This window comes from Pristiophorus japonicus, chromosome 1 (assembly GCF_044704955.1).
Source record: "Pristiophorus japonicus isolate sPriJap1 chromosome 1, sPriJap1.hap1, whole genome shotgun sequence".
Lineage (NCBI taxonomy): Eukaryota > Metazoa > Chordata > Chondrichthyes > Pristiophoridae > Pristiophorus > Pristiophorus japonicus.
Genome location: NC_091977.1, coordinates 61,397,885 through 61,416,558, shown reverse-complemented (window position 1 = coordinate 61,416,558; position 18,674 = coordinate 61,397,885).

The window sequence follows — 18,674 nt, the reverse complement described above, 5'->3', positions numbered from 1 at the left end:
GTGTTCACCCGCTACTTTAGCTTGTTGTAAGGTCCCCCCTGACCCCGTATAATGGTACATCATCGGCCGCGAAAGACCGCTCACATGGGTTACATAGTGCAAACAACTTATTGGAACGTGGTGGGTTCCTGGCCTTCTCAGCGGCCGCCCCTTTACCTTTGCCCCAAACCCAGTTGTATTCCTTGCTGGGCGATACATTCCTCCGTTCCGTTGCGGCGACCTCCCGTGGTCTGGACGCTCTCTCGTCCTGTGGTCTGGACGCATCTTCGTCCTGTGGTCTGGACACACCTTTATCCCGTGTTCTGGACACACTCTCATCCCGTGGTCTGGACCATTCTCGTCCCGTTGTCTGGACGCCCTCTCGTTCCATCGTCTGGATGCTCTCCCATTCCGTGGCCTGGACACCGTCCGTGATGCCGATTGCCGCAATCTTCCTCCCCAGGGATTTTGCCTCTGGCGTCAGGAAGACGCATTTGGATCGTTTTGGCCGGAGTCCCACTCCGCATGGTCGACCTGGAGCCTCTTCCATCGTCGCGAGGAGGTCGCGGCTTCGGTGGTGGGTACCACGCCTGTACCGCTGCTTGGTTGATCTTCACCTCCTCGTGGTCGTGCCGAGCGGCCTGTGCCTCGGGGATCTGCAAATGGATCTGCACTTCGATGCCTGGTTCAGTTGAAGGTGGGGGTTTGCTCAGCCTTTGAGAAGGGGCGACGTAGTTCGCCGGAGAAGGTACGCAGGGTTCTTCCCAGTTCCATCGAATCTTCCCCATCCACCTCCTACCAAGCAGCGTTGGCCCATCACCTGAAACAATTCATAGTGGTAAATCGTGCACTGCTCCCTCATGGGATACTCTTATGTCCGCACTAACAATAACTGGTATCAGTTCCTTGGTGTAGGTGCGCAGCTTTGCCTGAATCAGGATCAGCTTGGGTCGCTGTGCTTCATTGCCCCACAGCCTCTCGAATGTCTTCTGACTCATAACTGATTGACTCGCCCCCGTGTCTAGTTCCATGGAGACTGGAGTGCTGTTAAGTTCAACTTTTAACATTATCGGAGGACTTTTGGTGGTGAAGGTGTGTATCCTATATACTTCCTCTTCATCCTCAGATTCAGTAGCCTCTCCTGCTCGTTCATCATGATCCTCGCTGGATCGGTCGTCCTCTCCTGACTCTGCCACGTGGTGAGTCAGAGGTCGTTTGCATATTGGAGTGCCCCATTGTTCCACAGCCCTTGCACATACAGGGCTTGAATCGACATTGATGAGATCTATGGCTGCCCCCGCAGCGCCAACATGGTGCTAATGGATACTCATTCACGCCCCACTGCGGACTCTGAGTCACTCTCGGCCTAGGTCTGGTCTCTGCAATCGTGTGGGCCCTGCCCTGTGCCGTTCTGCCTGCTGAAAACATTATTTTAGGCACAGTACTTGCCAGTGAGCTTCAGATATCTGTTTCGTGTTATCGCTCATGGATATGCAGGCTTGGGCTATCGTGGTGGCCTTGCTCACATCTAGGGATTCGGCAGACAGCAGTTTGCAAAGAATGACCTCATGGCCAATTCCAAGCACGAAAAAGTTCCGCAACAATTCCCCCAAGGATCCTGCAAATTCGCACTATCCCGCAAAGCATCTTAGGTTGGCAACAAAACTCGCCACGTTCTGCGTGTAAAAGCGATACCTGGCCATCAGGATGCTATACTTTGGCTTGAGGTGTTCCCTAATCAGTGTACACAGCTCTGTGTAAGACTTGTCCATTGGTTTGACCGGTGCCAGCGAATTTTTGAGGAGGCCATATATCGAAGATCCATAGAAACATAGAAACATAGAAAATAGGTGCAGGAGTAAGCCATTCGGCCCTTCGAGCCTGCACCACCATTCAATAAGATCATGGCTGATCATTCACCTCAGTACCCCTTTCCTGCTTTCTCTCCATAACCCTTGATCCCTTTAGCCGTAAGGGCCACATCTAACTCCCTCTTGAATATATCCAACGAACTAGCATCAACAACTCTCTGCGGTAGGGAATTCCACAGTTTAACAACTCTCTGAGTGAAGAAGTTTCTCCTCATCTCAGCCCTAAATGGCTTACCCCTTATTCTAAGACTGTGTCCCCTGGTTCTGGACTTCCCCAACATCGGGAACATTCTTCCTGCATCTAACCTGTCCAGTCCTGTCAGAATTTTACATGTTTCTATGAGATCCCCTCTCATCCTTCTAAACTCCAGTGAATAAAGATCCAGTCTCTCCTCTTATGTCAGTCCAGCCATCCCGGGAATCAGTCTGGTGAACCTTCGCTGCACTCCCTCAATAGCAAGAACGTCCTTCCTCAGATTAGGAGACCAAAACTGAACACAATATTCCAGGTGAGGCCTCACCAAGGCACTGTACAACTGCAGTAAGACCTCCCTGCTCCTATACTCAAAACACCTAGCTATGAAAGCCAACATGCCATTTGCCTTCTTCACCGCCTGCTGTACCTGCATGCCAACTTTCAATGATTGATGTACCTTGACACCCAGGTCTCGTTGCACCTCCCCTTTTCCTAATCTGCCGCCATTCAGATAATATTTTGCCTTTGTGTTTTTGCCCCTAAAGTGGATAACCTTACATTTATCCACATTATACTGCATCTGCCATGCATTTGCCCACACACCTAACCTGTCCAAGTCACCCTGCAGCATCTTAGTGTCCTCCTCACAGCTCATACCGCCACCCACATACGATGAGGAGAATCGCCCTGCACTTGATCGCCGTCTCAGCCTTGTCCAATTCATTGGCCGCAAAGCACTGGTCGAGGCGCTCAACGAAGGCTTCCCAATTGTTACACTCATAATAAATGATCAGATTGAGTACTGCGTGTAATGAGCAAGTATGACCTGAGCTCCTTTATTCAGGTTCCAGAGTGCAGGTACCTCGTGGGTGGCCTGCTTATATACTGTGCTCCCAAGGAATGCTGGGATCCTTTGGGACTCCAACAGGTAAGCCCTCTGGTGGCCAGGAGTGATGCAGGTTCCAAGGGGCTAAATACATAACACCAAGCATCACCCTCAACAAATCTCTCAAGAATACCAACGGCAGCCATTACCTCATGAAAGTTCATGATTCGTTACTCGTCGCCAATTTGTTATGTTCAGAATAAATCCACAGGACTGTATTGCAAGCTCAAACTGCTGTAACCTTGGTCTCTTTATTCAGACTCCAGAGTGGGGAAGCAGCATGGTGAATCACCTTTTATACCTGCTTTCCCCAGGGTGCACAGGTGACCCTTAGGTCTCCCACAGGTATGCCCCCTAGTGGCAAGTCTTACATTTTGGTAAGGTTTACATACATACATAACACAGGGCAAAGTGGCAAGTTGGATCCCAAATTGGCTAGGAGGCAGGAGGCAAAGGGTAATGTGACTGGAAGGCTGTATCCAGTGGCGTTCCGCAGGGCTCAGTGCTTGTCCCTTGCTTTTTGTGGTATATATCAATGACTTGGATTTGAATGTTGGGGGTGTGATTTAGAAGTTTGCAGATGACATTAAAATAGGCTGTGTGGTTGATAATGAAGAAGAAAGCTGCGGATTGCAGGAAGATATCAATGTACCGGTCAGGTGAGCAGAAAACAGTGGCAAATGGAATTAAATCCGAATAAGTGTGAGGTAATGCATTTGGAGAGGTCTAACAAGGCAAGGGAATACACATTAAATGGCACGACACTGAAAAGTGTAGAGGAACAAAGAGACCTTGGACTGCAGGTCCACAGATTCCTGAAGGTAGCAGGCCAGGTAGATAAGGTGGTTAAGAATGCATATGGAATACTTGCCTTTATTAGTCGAGGCATGAAATACAAGAGCAAGGAGGTTATACTTGAACTGCATAAAATACTGGTTATGCCACAGCTGGAGTCATCATAGGCAGACATGATAGGTAGTTGGTGGTATTTCTCCAGCGATTTGAGGTGTCTACTGTATATGGTCCACTTCTCTGAGCCATACAGGAGGGCGGGAATCACTACAGCCCTGTAGACTATAAGCTTGGTGCCAGATTTGAGGGCTTGATCTTTGAACACTCTCTGCCTCAGGCGGCTGAAGGCTGCGCTGGCGCACTGGAGGCAGTGTTGAACCTTGTCGTCAATGTCTGCCCTTGCTGATAATAGGCTCCCGAGGTCCACAAGGACAAGTGGTCCACGTTGTCCAGGGCCGCGTCGCGGATTTTGATGACTGGGGGGGCAGTGCTGTGTGGCGGGGTCAGGTTGGTGGAGGACCTTTGTCTTACAGATGTTTAGTGTAAGGCCCATGCTTTCGTACACCTCAGTGAAGATGTTGACTATGACTTGGAGTTCAGTCTCTGAATGTGCGCAGACGCAAGCGTTGTCCGCATACTGTAGCTTGACGACAGAGGTTGGAATGGTCTTGGATCTGGCCTGGAGACAACGAAGGTGGAACAGTCATTTAGTTCCACTCCAGCGGGGAGCTTGTTGAGTATGAGGTGGAGCATTGCAGCGAGGAAGATCGAGAAGAGGGGTGGTGCGATGACGCAGCCCTGCTTGACCCCAGTCCGGACGTGGATTGGGTCTGTGATGGATCCGTTGGAGTACAGTGTGCAGTTCTAATAACCACATTACAGGAAAAATGTGATTGCACTGGAAAGGGTGCAGAGGAGATTTACAAGAATGTTGCCTGGAGTGGAGAATTTTGGCTATGAGGAAAGATTGGAGATGCTGAGTCTGTTTTCTTTGGAACAGAGGAGGCTGAGGTTAGATTGGATTGAGGTGTATAAAATTATGAGGGGCCTGGATAGAGTGGATAGGAAGGACCTGTTTTCCTCGGCAGAGGGTTCAACAACCAGGGCATAGATTTAAAGTAATTGGGGGGAGGTTTAGAGGAGATATATGGGGAAATGTCTTCACCCAGAGGGTAGTGGGGCTCTGGTACTCACATCATGAAAGGGTGGTAGAGGCAGAAACCCTCACCACATTTAAAAAATACTTGGATGTGCACTTAAAGGGCTACGGACCAAGAGCTGGAAAGTGGGATCAGACTGGATAGCTCTTGGTTGGCCGGCGCAGACACGATGGGCCGAAATGGCCTCCGTCGTGCTGTAAATTTTTATGATTCTATGATTGTAAGACACCGGGGATAACTCCCATGCTCTTCTTCAAAATAGTGCCATGTGATCTTTTATGTCCACTTGAGAGAGCTGACGGGGCCATGGTTTAACGTCTCATCCGAAAGACGGCACTTCCGACAGTGCAACATTCACTCAGCACTGCACTGGAGAGACAGCCTAGATTTTTTCTGCTCAGGTCACTGGAGTGGGACTTGAACCCACAACCTTCTGACTCAGAGGCAAGAGTGCTACCCACATATCATCCAGACACATATCATCCACTGTCTCTATAGTCACCTCTTTCAAAACCCTAGGATGTAGGCCATCAGGTCCAGGGGATTTATCAGCTATCAGTCCCATTAATTTCTCCAATACTATTTTTTTACTAATGCTAATTTCTTTCAGTTCCTCATTCTTGCTGGACTCTTGCTTCTCCGCTATTTTCGGGAGGTTTTTTGCATCTTCTTCCGTGAAGACAGACACAAAGTATTTGTTTAATTTCTCTGCCATTTCTTTATTCCGCATTAAAATTTCTCTTGTCTCATCCTGTAAAGGACCCACATTTATTGTTGCTAATCTTTTCCTTTTTACATATCTATAGAAGCTTTTACAGTCTTTTTTATGTCTCTCGCTAGTTTACCCTCATATTCTATTTTTACTTTCTTTATCAATTTCTTGGTGCTCCTTTGCTGAATTCTAAAATCCTCCCAATCCTCAGGCTTACTGCTCTTTTTGGCAACATTATTTGCATCTTCCTTTGATCTAATACTATCTTTAATGTCTCTTGTTAACCACGGTTGGATCACATTTCCTGTGGGGTTTTTGTGCCTTGAAGGAATGTATATTTGTTATAAATTAAGTATTAATTCTTTAAATTCTAGCCACTGTTCGCCTACCATCATACCTTTTAATGTAGTTTCCCAATCTACCTTAGCCAACTCGCCCCTTATACCTACGTACAGGCAACTCTCGATTATCCGGGTCCCTCAGGGATTGGGCTATTCCGGGTAATCGATTTTTCCATTTGGGTGAGTCTACATTTTAAAGTTAAAACTTTAATGAATCAATACAATCAGCTACAAACAGTAACAAAAGATGAACATTACCAGCATGCATGTACAGGTTCTGTGCCTGGAACCCGATGCTGGCACTGCCCCCGTTCCCAACGTCAGCGGCGGCCGCGAGAGACAGCGACTGCAGCAGCGCGCACACACACACCAGCAAAGCAAGAGCAGAGGAGGTCATTTTTACGGTGAGTGAAAGTGTGTGAGAGAGAAAATGTGTGAGTGTGAGAGAGAGAGAATGAACAAAAAAAAAATGAGCACAGTGTTTGGAAGGCGATTTTTCCAAATTATTTGGAGCTGCCTTTTCACTTGTTAGCAACAGAATTTTAAATCCCGTTACAACGGTTTCCCGCTGGATCCGTGTACAGATAATCGAGAGTTGCCTGCAGTTTGCTTTGTTTAGATTTAAGACCCTAGTTTCATATTGAACTAAATCACTTTCAAATTTGATGTAAAATTCTATCATATTTCTGAAATTCTTCCCTAAAGGCCCCTTTACGACAAGGTTATTCATGAACCCTTTCTTATTGCACGATACTAAATCTAAAATAGTCTGCTCCCTAGTTGGTTCCTTAGTCACTGAATCCGTCCCTCTCTCTGGCTGAATCCGTCCCTCTCTCCTGTCCCTCTGATGCTTAACCAGATGGTTCACAACCTTGGTGTCGTATTTGACCCTGAGATGAGCTTTATATCACATTTTTGCACCATCACTTATTTCCACCTCTGTAATATCGTCTGACTCCATCCCGCCTTCGCTCATCTGCTGCTGAAACCCTCATCCATACCTTTGTTACCTCCAGACTTGACTATTCCAACTTACTCCTGCCCAGCCTCCCAACTTCCACCCTCCATAATCTTAACTGACCCAAACCTCTGCTGCCATATCCTAACTAATACCAAGACTCATTCACCAATCATCCCTGTCATGTATTCAACCAGCAATGTAACCCATGTATAAACTGACCTAAGTTGTACACCGTGAGAACACTGACCACTAGGTGGGAGACACTCCTAACCTGGACCTTCAGGTATAAAAGGGGAAGCTCCACCCACCTTCATCACTTGAGTGCTAAGGAATAAAGGACAGGTCACAGACTGACCTTCTCTCAAGCATGGGCCTCGTGTGCATTTATACTGTGTAGTAAGGACGTATCAATGGCGACAAGAAACTGGGATTTAAACCACGCGAGCATGGCCACGAGCAGAACAGACGAGAGGTACTGTGTTAAGGAATGGTTGGGACAGAGATTCAACATTGTTAAAGCAGCACACAGTTCTCCAGGCAGACAAGGGCAGTCAGGCATGCCCCAACATGTAGTCGAACCCAGAGGGGGAGTTCGACAGATACAATGGCAAGCTGAACAGCGATTCACACCATTGCAAGGGACAATGCGGCCAGTAATGGGGCCATCAACACCTGTTAATGGTGCACTCAAGGACAATAACAGGGGCAGTCAGGGACGATCGACTGGCAAGGGACCTTTTGTTTCAAACCGCAACTCATGCTGGAGGCGTGGAGGCACACACTCAGCCGGAGTTTGCAGGGATGAGCAAAATACCTGCAGAAATGGACACCGGGGGAAATCGCTGGAAGCTGAAGTTCAGCGAGTTCATGTGGAGCATGTTACAGTTCATACACCAGGACGCCACCGATAATGATGAAAGTGCTCCTCAATGGCATCCCAGTATCAATGGAGTTAGACATGGGTGCCAGCCAGTCCCTGATGGGTATCAAACAGTTCGAAAAGTTGTGGGCGTCCAAGGCCAGGAGGCCAAAATTATCGCCGATTGACGCACAGCTACGGACTTACACAAAGCAGATCATTCCGGTGCTAGGCAGCTCCACGGTAGTCGTGACCCACAAAGATTCGGAGAACAGGTTGCCACTCTGGATTGTCCCAGGGGACGGTCCAGCACTACTGGGGAGGAGTTGGCTTGCTGTCATGAACTGGAAATGGGGCGATGTCAATGCAATTTCCTCTGTGGAGCGAGGATCATGCTCACAGGTCCTGGGCAAATTTGACTCATTATTTCAACCCGGCATTGGCACTTTCATGGGGGCTAAGATAGTAATTCACATAAACCCGGACGCCAGACCAGCACACCACAAGGCCAGAGCGGTTCCGTACGTGATGCGGGAAAAGATAGAAGGCGAATTGGACCGCCTGTTGAGGGAAGGCATCATCTCGCCAGTCGAATTCAGTGACTGGGCGAGCCCGATTGTGCCGGTGCTCAAGGCGGATGGGTCGGTCAGGATATGTGGCGATTACAAGGCCACCATCAATCGGGTGTCACTCCAAGACCAGTACCCGCTACCGAGAGCGGAGGACCTCTTTGCGACGCTATCCAGTGGCAAACTTTTTTCAAAATTGGACCTGACCTCAGCTTACATGACCCAGGAGCTGGCGAGTGAGTCGAAGAAGCTGACCACCATCACGACACACAAGGGGTTGTTTGAGTACAACAGATGTCCGTTCTGGATTCGCTCGGCCGCCGTGGTCTTCCAACGAAATATGGAAAGCCTCCTCAAGTCGATTCCAGGGACGGTGGTTTTTCAGGACGACATCCTCACTACGGGTTACGATACTGAAGAACACCTCCACAACCTGGAGGAGGTGCTATGCAGACTGGACCGGGTAGGTCTGCGACTGAAAAAGGCGAAGTGCGTCTTCCTAGCTCCAGAGGTAGAATTCCTGGGGATGAGGGTAGCAGCAGACGGGATCAGCCCTACTGCATCCAAGATGGAAGCGATCCAGAGAGCACCCAGACCCCGTAACACGACGGAGCTGCATTCGTTCCTGGGGATCCTGAACTATTTTTGTAACTTTCTTCACGTGCTCCTATGCAAAGGTCACGAATGGGTCTGGGGGGACAGCCAGGAAAGGGCTTTTAATAGAGCACGCAATTTGTTATGTTCCAACAATCTGTTAACGCTATATGACCCATGTAAGAAACTTGTGTTACCGTGCGATGCGTCGTCCTATGGTGTCGGGTGTGTGTTGCAGCATGTCAATGCCAAGGGTCAGTTACAGCCGGTAGTTTATGCCTCCAGGAGTCTGTCCCAGGCAGAAAGGGGCTACGGGATGGTAGAAAAGGAGGCGCTTGCATGTGTATATGCGGTAAAGAAAATGCACCAGTACCTGTTTGGCAGGAAATTTGAGCTGGAGACAGATCACAAACCCCTAACGTCCCTTTTGGCCGACAACAAGGCCATAAATGCAAACGCATCGGCCCGCATACAGAGGTGGGCACTCACGTTAGCCACCTATGACTACACAATTCGGCACAGACCGGGCACCGAAAACTGCGCCGATGCACTCAGCAGGCTCCCACTAGCCACCACTGAGGGGGCTACCGAGCATGGTGCTGAGATGGTCATGGCTGTTGAAGCTTTCGGAAGTGAAGGCTCACCTGTGGCAGCCCGTCAGATTAAAGTCTGGACAAATAGAGACCCTCTATTGTCTCTAGTCAAGAAATATGTCCTGAGTGGGGACTGGGCAGCCACGTACAGGGCATGCCCTGAGAAATTTAAACCATTTCACAGGCGCAAGGATGAACTCTCGATTCAGGCCGATTGCCTACTGTGGGGAAACCGCGTAGTCATGCCCCAGATGGGCAGAGAGGTGTTCATCAGAGAACTCCACAATGGGCACCCGGGCATTGTCACGATGAAGGCAATTGCCAGGTCACACGTTTGATGGCCAGGGATAGACGCAGATCTGGAACTTTGTGTTCGCAGGTGCAACACGTGTGCCCAGCTGGGCCATGCGCCCAGGGAAGCCCCCCTTAGCCCCTGGCCATGGCCCGCCAAGCCTTGGTCACGCATCCATGTGGACTATGCAGGTCCTTTCATGGGGAAAATGTTTTTGGTTGTAGTAGACGCCTACTCCAAATGGATCGAGTGTGACATTTTAAATTCAAGCACATCCTCTGCCACGGTAGAAAGTCTACGGGCAATGTTCGCCGCCCACGGTCTACCGGACATCTTGGTCAGCGACAATGGCCCGTGCTTCACAAGCACTGAATTCCAGGACTTCATGGCAGGCAATGGAATTAACCATGTTAGAACGGCACCGTTCAAGCCGGCCTCAAACGGCCAGGCAGAACGAGCAGTGCAGATAATCAAACAGGGGATGCTCAGATTCCAAGGGGGTTCCCTACAAACCTGCTTATCACGCCTCCTGTTGGCCTATAGATCCCGACCACACTCGCTCACAGGGGTTCCACCCGCAGAGCTACTAATGAAAAGGACGCTCAAAACCCGATTATCCCTTATACACCCCACCATGAAAGAAATTGTCGAGAGCAGGCGCCAGTCACAATATCACTACCATGACAGGAATGCGAGGGCGCGATGTATTGATGTAAATGACCCTGTTTTTGTCCTCAACTACGCTGCAGGGCCCAAAAGGCTCGCAGGCACTATGGTTGCCAAAGAGGGAAATAGGATTCTGGTTGTTAAACTTACCAATGGACAAATCTGCCACAAACATGTGGATCAAACAAAAAGGAGGTTCAGCAACCCCATAGAAGAAGCAGAGGAAGAACACGATATAGAGTTCACTCCACCACAGGTGACCGAACACCGGAACCAAAGGGAGGAGAGCCCAGTCACTGTGGGCAGTCCGGACAGGCCTGAGGCACTGCAAACAGCAGACACTCAGGCCAGCGCCCAACAACCGGAGCCCCAACTCAGGCGCTCTACAAGGGAGCGTAAACCACCAGAGAGACTCAACCTGATCCCAATAAGACTTTGGGGGGGGAGGTGATGTCATGTATTCAACCAGCATTGTAACCCATGTATAAACTGACCTAAGTTGTACACCGTGAGAACACTGACCACTAGGTGGGAGACACTCCTAACCTGGACCTTCAGGTATAAAAGGGGAAGCTCCACCCACCTTCATCACTTGAGTGCTAAGGAATAAAGGACAGGTCACAGACTGACCTTCTCTCAAGCATGGGCCTCGTGTGCATTTATACTGTGTAGTAAGGACGTATCAACCCCTGTGCTCGCTGACCTACATTGGCTTCTGCTTGAGCAAAGCTTCGATTTTAAAATTATCATCCTTGTTTTCAAATCTCTCCATGGCCTCGTCCCATCTGTAATCTCCTCCAGCCCCACAACCCCCCTAGCCTTCAGCTGCCTATGACCTAAGCTCTGGAATTCACTAAGCCTCTGCCCCTCTGTACCTCTCTTTCCTCCATTAAGACGGTCCTTAAAATCTATCTCTTTGACCAAGCTTTCGCTCATCTGCCCTAGTCTCTCCTTATGTGGCTCGGTGTCGAATTTTGTTTGATTACATTCCTATGAAGTGCCTGGGATATTTTACTCTGTTAAGGACGCTATATAAATACAAGCTGTTGTTGTTATCTTCCCTAATCTCCTTATGTGGATTGGTGTCACATTTTATTTGATACCGCTGCTGTGAAACATTTTACTATATTAAAGGTGCTACATAAATGCAAGTTGTTGTTATTGCACTGTCCCGATTTTTTTTTTGGCGGGGGGGTGCGGGCAGGTGATCTCTTTACCTGGAGCTACACTGTCCCGTTTATTGGTGGTGGTGGGGTGGGGGGCGCAGGTGTGGTGATCCTTATAACCAGAGCTGCACTGTCCCGTTTATCGGGGAGGGTGAACCGTTTACCGCAGCTGCACAGTCCCGTTTATTGGAGTGGGGGAGGGTCGGGGGGGCAGTTGATCCCTTTATCTGGAGCTGCACCCTCCTGGTTATCGAAGATGCAGTTATCCCTATACCCGGAGCTGCAGCCTCCGGTTTATCGAAGAGGGAGTGATCCATATACCCGGAGCTGCACTGTCATATTTATTAGGGAGGGCATGATCCCTTTCCCTGGAGCTGCACTCTTCTGTTTATTGGGGAGAGAGTGATCTCTTTACCTGGAGCTACACTGTCCTGTTTATTGGGGAGGGGGTGATCCCTTTACCCAGAGCTGCACTCTCCTGTTTATTGGGCAGGGGGTGATCCCTTTACTCAGAGCTGCACTCTCCTGTTTATTGGGCAGGGGGTGATCCCTTTACCCAGAGCTGCACTCTCCTGTTTATTGGGCAGGGGGTGATCCCTTTACTCAGAGCTGCACTGTCCTGTTTATTGGGCAGGGGTGATCCCTTTCCTCAGAGCTGCACTGTCCTGTTTATTGGGCAGGAGGTGATCCCTTTACTCAGAGCTGCACTGTCCTGTTTATTGGGCAGGAGGTGATCCCTTTACTCAGAGCTGCACTGTCCTGTTTATTGGGCAGGGGGTGATCCCTTTCCTCAGAGCTGCAGCGTCCTGTTTATTGGGCAGGGGTGATCCCTTTACTCAGAGCTACACTGTCCTGTTTATTAGGAAGGGGTGATCCCTTTACCCAGAGCTGCAGCCTCCTGTTTATCGAAGAGGGAGTGATCCATATACCCGGAGCTGCACTGTCCTGTTTTTCGTGGTGGGGGGTGGGGAAGAAGGGCTGGGTGTGATCCCTATACCAGGAGCTGCACTGACCTGTTTATTGTGGGGGGGATGGGGTGGGTGGGGGGCTGGCAGAGTGAACCCTTTATACCCTTTATCCGGAGCTGTACCCTCTCATTTATTGGTGTGTGTCTGGGGTGGGGGCAGGGCCGGATTAAGAGTGGGAGCAGATGTGGCAGTCATGTGGGGTCCAAACCTAGAGTGAGGCCCATACAGGGTCGGATTAAGGGTAAGGGTAAACAATATTGACATAAGTGACGTAGCAAGAGCGGAGCGAAGCCGTGAGGGCTCAGAAGCATGTTATTCTCGACTTGATATAAACAAACTCTCGATGCCCTTTTTCCAGAGATGCATTCTACACATAAATTGGGGAGCGATAAAAAGGAAAGAGCATCAGCTACGCGAGGAGCAAAAGAGACGAGAAGTAGCTAAACTGCTTAAACTAGATAATTTTTTTCTAACTAAAAACTCAAGATCATGAAAGTGAAGGCCAAAACGATGCTGTGTAGTCAACTTCAACAACGAAACCTCAGTGGCACTGGACCCGGAGTTGGCCGAGTTGGAGCTCCTAGTCCAAAAATTTGAAGACGATGAAAACCAACTAGCGCATACTGAGCTGAAAAAGGCACAACTTATGAATGACATTAGGCTGTGAGGAGACAATATCTCAGAAGACATGTAAAGCCATTGAATTACAAAAGGTAGTGAGGACTGCTGCAACTGTGATAAAGACTTCCAAAACCCCGGCGTGATTCATGACAAGGAAGGACGTCGCCGATACTGCTCGAAGTTCTTCTTCACACGTGTGCACCTGCTGATGGTAGAGTATACTGCTTTGCTGGCAAGGTCACAGCATGAACAAGTAGCCACTTTACTCATGGGTTTAATGACTGGAAGCATGGAGATGAGAGGATTTCAGCCACCAGCATAGAGAAGCCATGGTAGTAATGTGCACTAGACAAGCAGGCACTGGTTGTGTGATGATCATATTGTCTTACAGTTTGAAAATTAATGGTGTTACTGGCGCAAGATGCTAGAGCGAGCTGTCTGTGTGATAACGTTTCTCTGTGAACGAGGTCTTTCATTGCGAGACAGAGACAAAATCGTTGGGTCTCCAAATAATGGTAATTATCTGGGTGTGTTGGAGGTTCTCGCAAAGTACGATGCATTTCTTGCTGAACACATCAAGCGGTTCGCCAACAAAGGCAAGGGGCATACTTCATACTTGTCTTCCAGCACTTGTGAAGAACTGATTAGTCTGATGGGTGGCAAAGTACTTGAGACGATTATCCAGGACTTGAAATCAGCGAAGTTCTATTCAATATCTGTTGATTCAACGCCAGATGTCACACAGCTGACATTTGTTGTTCGCTATGTTCGACCGACTGGTCCTGAGGAAAGGTTCCTAAAGTTCTTGCCGATAATCGGTCATACTGGACAAGAAATAGCAGAAATAACACTGGCCTTTCTGGATAAGAATGGGATCGACATTCAAAATTGTCGCAGACAATTTTATGACAATGCTTCAAATATGAATAGGAAATACATTGGTGTCCAAACTATCATCAACGAGCAATGCCCATATGCGATGTTTATACCATGTGCAGAACACTCACTCAACCTTGTGGGGAAAAATAGCGCTCAATGCAGCCCAGTGATCGTCAGATTTTTTAACATTGTACAAAAGCTGTACACGTTTCGTTCTGCATCGACGTATCGCTGGCAACTGCTTTATGAAAAATTAAAGCCTTTAGGGCTGTCTGTCGTCAAACAGCTTTCTGCTACTCTATGGTCAGCAAGGTAAGAAGCAGTGTCAGCCCTGCTCAAAGGTTACATTCCCATATGCAAAGTGTTGGAATCCCTGGCAACTGACATGGAACAGAAAGTTGAATGCCAAAATGAAGCTCAGTTGAATCTTGACAAACTGGGCGAACTGGATTCAGCTATTCTCATTGTTATTTGAAACACAGTCTTGAAGCGCTTTCACCTGTCCAATCTCTCACTTCAAGAGACTGGCTTGAATCTGAATAAGAACATAAGAAATAGGAGCAGGAGTAGGCCATTTGGCCCCTCGAGCCTTCTCCGCCATTCAAGAAGATCATGGCTGATCCGATCATGGACTCAGCTCCACCTCACTGCCTGCTCCCCATAATCCTTTACTCCCTTATCGCTCAATAATCTGTCTATCTGCACCTTAAATATATTCAATGACCCTGCCTCCACAGCTCTCTGGAGCGGAGAATTCCATAGATTTACAACTCTCTGAGAGAAGAAATTTCTCCTCATCTCAGTTTTAAATGGGCAGCCCCTTATTCTAAGACTATGGGCTAGAACCTCCACTTTTTTTGTATGCTTAACGCCCACTTAATGCCCATTTTACCGCTGAAATGACATGTAACGCCCATATAGCGCCCATTTTGGCACAAAATGGAAAGTAGCGGGCATTTTTCAGAAACTTATCGCTGAACGTTACTTTCCCCATGTGCTTAACGCTGGGAAAAAATATTACCACCTACCCATTTTTTGAGGGTGGAATCAGCAGAATAGGCGAATTCAACGCCCATAATATCGCCCAGCGTTACTTTCCGCACTGATTTAACGCTGAGATTCAATATTAACGTCCACCCACTTTTTTTGTCGTAAAGCACAAATTTACCAAAATTAGCGGCCATGAGATCGCCCAGCGTCAATTTCACCACCTCGCACACATATCGGCCACAATATCACTCGCCCAAAACACCACCCACAAAAAGTGGAACTAACCGGAACTAATCACAGCATTATGGACGCCATGTTCTAGATCACATGTCACGTCTTTTAAAAGGCTGCTGTGCTTCAACTTCGGCGGAGTTCGGATGTACTCTACAGGTCGTTGGAGTTGATGTGAACATCTGTGAAAACATCTTGACCATACTGTGACCGATTGGAATTGAAGAGGTGTCTTCGTCGGGACATTCCGAGTTTGTGACCAATCGGTGGAAACCAGAGAGCTGCTGCAATGGGTCCTGTCCTTTCTCACCCTCTCTTGGTGACCAATTACATGCAGCAGACTCAACATCGCTGAAGGAACACTCCACTGCATTATGTGCCCAATGTAAGACGTGACAGACAGATGAGGAGGACCAGACGTTATACCCTCCGCAGGTACAAGGAGAAGCTTTCTTACCTTGACTTGCCCGACAACACCTGCTTTGGAGACTGTGCTTCCACAAAGAGGTTATCACTGAGGTATGCCAGCTGATCGGGGCAGATGTGCAATCTGCCAACACCATCAGTACTGCACTGTCCGCCGAGGTCAAAATCACCACGGTACTGCCTCGGGTTCTTTTCAGGCCACAGCTGGAGACATTTGCGGACTTTCTCAGCATGCCACACATCGTTGTATTCGACAGGTCACTGAAGCCCTGTACGCAAGCAGGAGGGACTTGATCAGGTTCCCTATGACCAGGGAGGCACAGAGTGAGAGGGCTCTAGGATTCTCCCGAATTGCAAACTTCCCCAAAGTGCAGGGAGCAATAGACTGTACGCACATTGCTTTGCAGGCACCTTTTCAGGATGCTGAGGTTTTCAGGAACCACAAGGGATTCCACTCCCTGAATGTTCAACTGGTTGTCAACCACCAGCAAATTATACTGGCAGGGAATGCTCAATTTCCTGCGTGAGAGCACTGTATCTAACTTGTTCAACAATCAGCCATAAGGTCAATGCTGGATGCTTGGTGACAAAGGATATGGCCTTGCCCCCTGGCTGATGAATCCTCTGCGTGACACCCACACCGAGGCCGAGAGGCAACACAACGAGAGCCACAGAGCAACTTGCAATATCATGGAGGAAACCATTGGAGTGCTGAAGCAGCGCTTTAGATGCCTGGACCACTCAGGAGGCGAGCTCCAATACCATCCTGAGCAGGCAGCTAAATTCGTGGTGGTGTGCTCCATGCTGCACAACTTGGCTATCAGGAGGGGACAAGAATTGCCTGATCAGCCTGACAGTCCACCTCACCAGAGAGAGGAAGAGGACGAGGAGGCGGACGTTGACCTCGGGCCAGACAATCAGGCTGATGCTGAAGCCATGCCCCCGCCCCCCTGTAGACCGCATGAAAGGGCCCATGGTGGCATGATAACTGCAAGAGCCTTACATCAGGAGCTCATCAATTATCGCTTTGCCTGAAGGAACGTTGCTGTTATTTACAAGGCTGACACACTGCTGGGTGTGCAGGTCATACATCAATGGTTGGCATCACCTTGGTGACAGTTAAAGTTTAAGTTGATTGAAGTTAAATGTGATTACACCCTTTGATGTTAAGGATTCACCAGCGTGTAATGGTGCAGCTATCCAATGGCGCAACATGGTTTTGTTAAATAAAAAACATTTAAACCGAACATTAGTCTGAAATCATTAGTTTTTCCATACAAACCAGTCCTTCCCCCTGCCGCATCCACCACCCTCCCTCGCTTCTCCTCCTCACCTCTACCCCTTCCCCTTCCCCTCCTGACTCCAAGCCGCCTGGCTGAGGAGGTCCTCAGGCAATACTTCATTAGGAGGGGGGTGGGGGGGGGTGGGTGGGTGATGGCTGAAGCGCTGCTTGGGCGGATACGGGAGAGGACGGTCCCGAGGTGGGAACGTGCTCCGAGCCAGAAACAAGATGTTGCTGCTGGCTCTCATGTGTGGTTGGCAATGAGGCTGCGGCACCTTGAGGTGCAGTGCCGCGCTCTGGGACCACTGGGAGCCCTCTGCCACCAGTGTTCCTGGCTACCAGCTTCAGGGCCTCCTCGATCCCTTCCATGTTATATCTTATTTGTTGGACAAAAACTCGATGCCAACTATGTTCTTGGTGCTTAGTAGGGTTTTTGCTACTGGTCAATCTCCGTCGTGCCTTCCATAACAGCCAGACAAGCACACACCACAGCCACACCTGCTCTGAGCTCCCTCTCTCTCTGCCTCCTCTTCTGCACATGTCATGATGAACCTTGACCTCCTGAGTCACGGGAATTGAGCGTTGCCATGGACAGCCACACTTTACGTCAGAGGGTCAAAAAAAATTTATGCTACTGCCCATTTGATATTGCTCGTGGTAACGCCCATTTTCAAAAATGAAAACTAGGTGTTTTGAGAATGGGTGAGAAGCCGGTGATCTGAAAATCCTCTCTTAATGCCCACGCCAGAAATAATGCCCATTTTGGGCAATAAGTACAAAAGTGGAGGTTCTAGCCCTATGTCCCTTAGCTTTAGGTTCCCCTAGGAATGGAAATATCCTCTCTGCATCCATCTTGTCGAACCCCCTCATTATCTTATAAGTTTCAATAAGATCACCTCTCATTGGACAGGTTAGATGCAGGAAGAATGTTCCCGATGTTGGGGAAGTCCAGAACCAGGGGTCACAGTCTAAGGATAAGGGGTAAGCCATTTAGGACCGAGATGAGGAGAAACTTCTTCACTGAGAATTGTGAACCTGTGGAATTCTCTACCACAGAAAGTTGTTGAGGCCAGTTCGCTAGATATATTCAAAAGGGAGTTAGATGTGGTCCTTATGGCTAAAGGGATCAAGGGGTATGGAGAGAAAGTAGGAATGGGATACTGAAGTTGCATGATCAGCCATGATCATAGTGAATGGTGGTGCAGGCTCAAAGGGCCAAATGGCACCTATATTTCTGCACCTATTTTTTTATGTTTCTATGTTTCTTCTGAACTCCAATGTGTATAGGCCCAACCTACTCAACCTATCCTTATAGGTCAACCCCCTTATCTCCGGAATCAACCTAATGAACCTTCTCTGAATAGCCTCCAATGCAAGTATATCCTTCCTTAAATACGGAGACCAAAACTGCACGCAGTACTCCAGGTGTGGCCTCACTAATACCCTGTACAATTGTAGCAGGACTTCTCTGCTTTTATACTCTATCCCCCTTGCAATAAAGGCCATTTGCCTTCCTGATTACTTGTTGTAACTGCAGACTAACTTTTTGTGTTTCATGCATAAGTACTCCCAGGTCTCTCTGTACTGCAGCACTTTGCAATTTTTCTCCATTTAAATTATAATTTGCTTTTCTATTATTT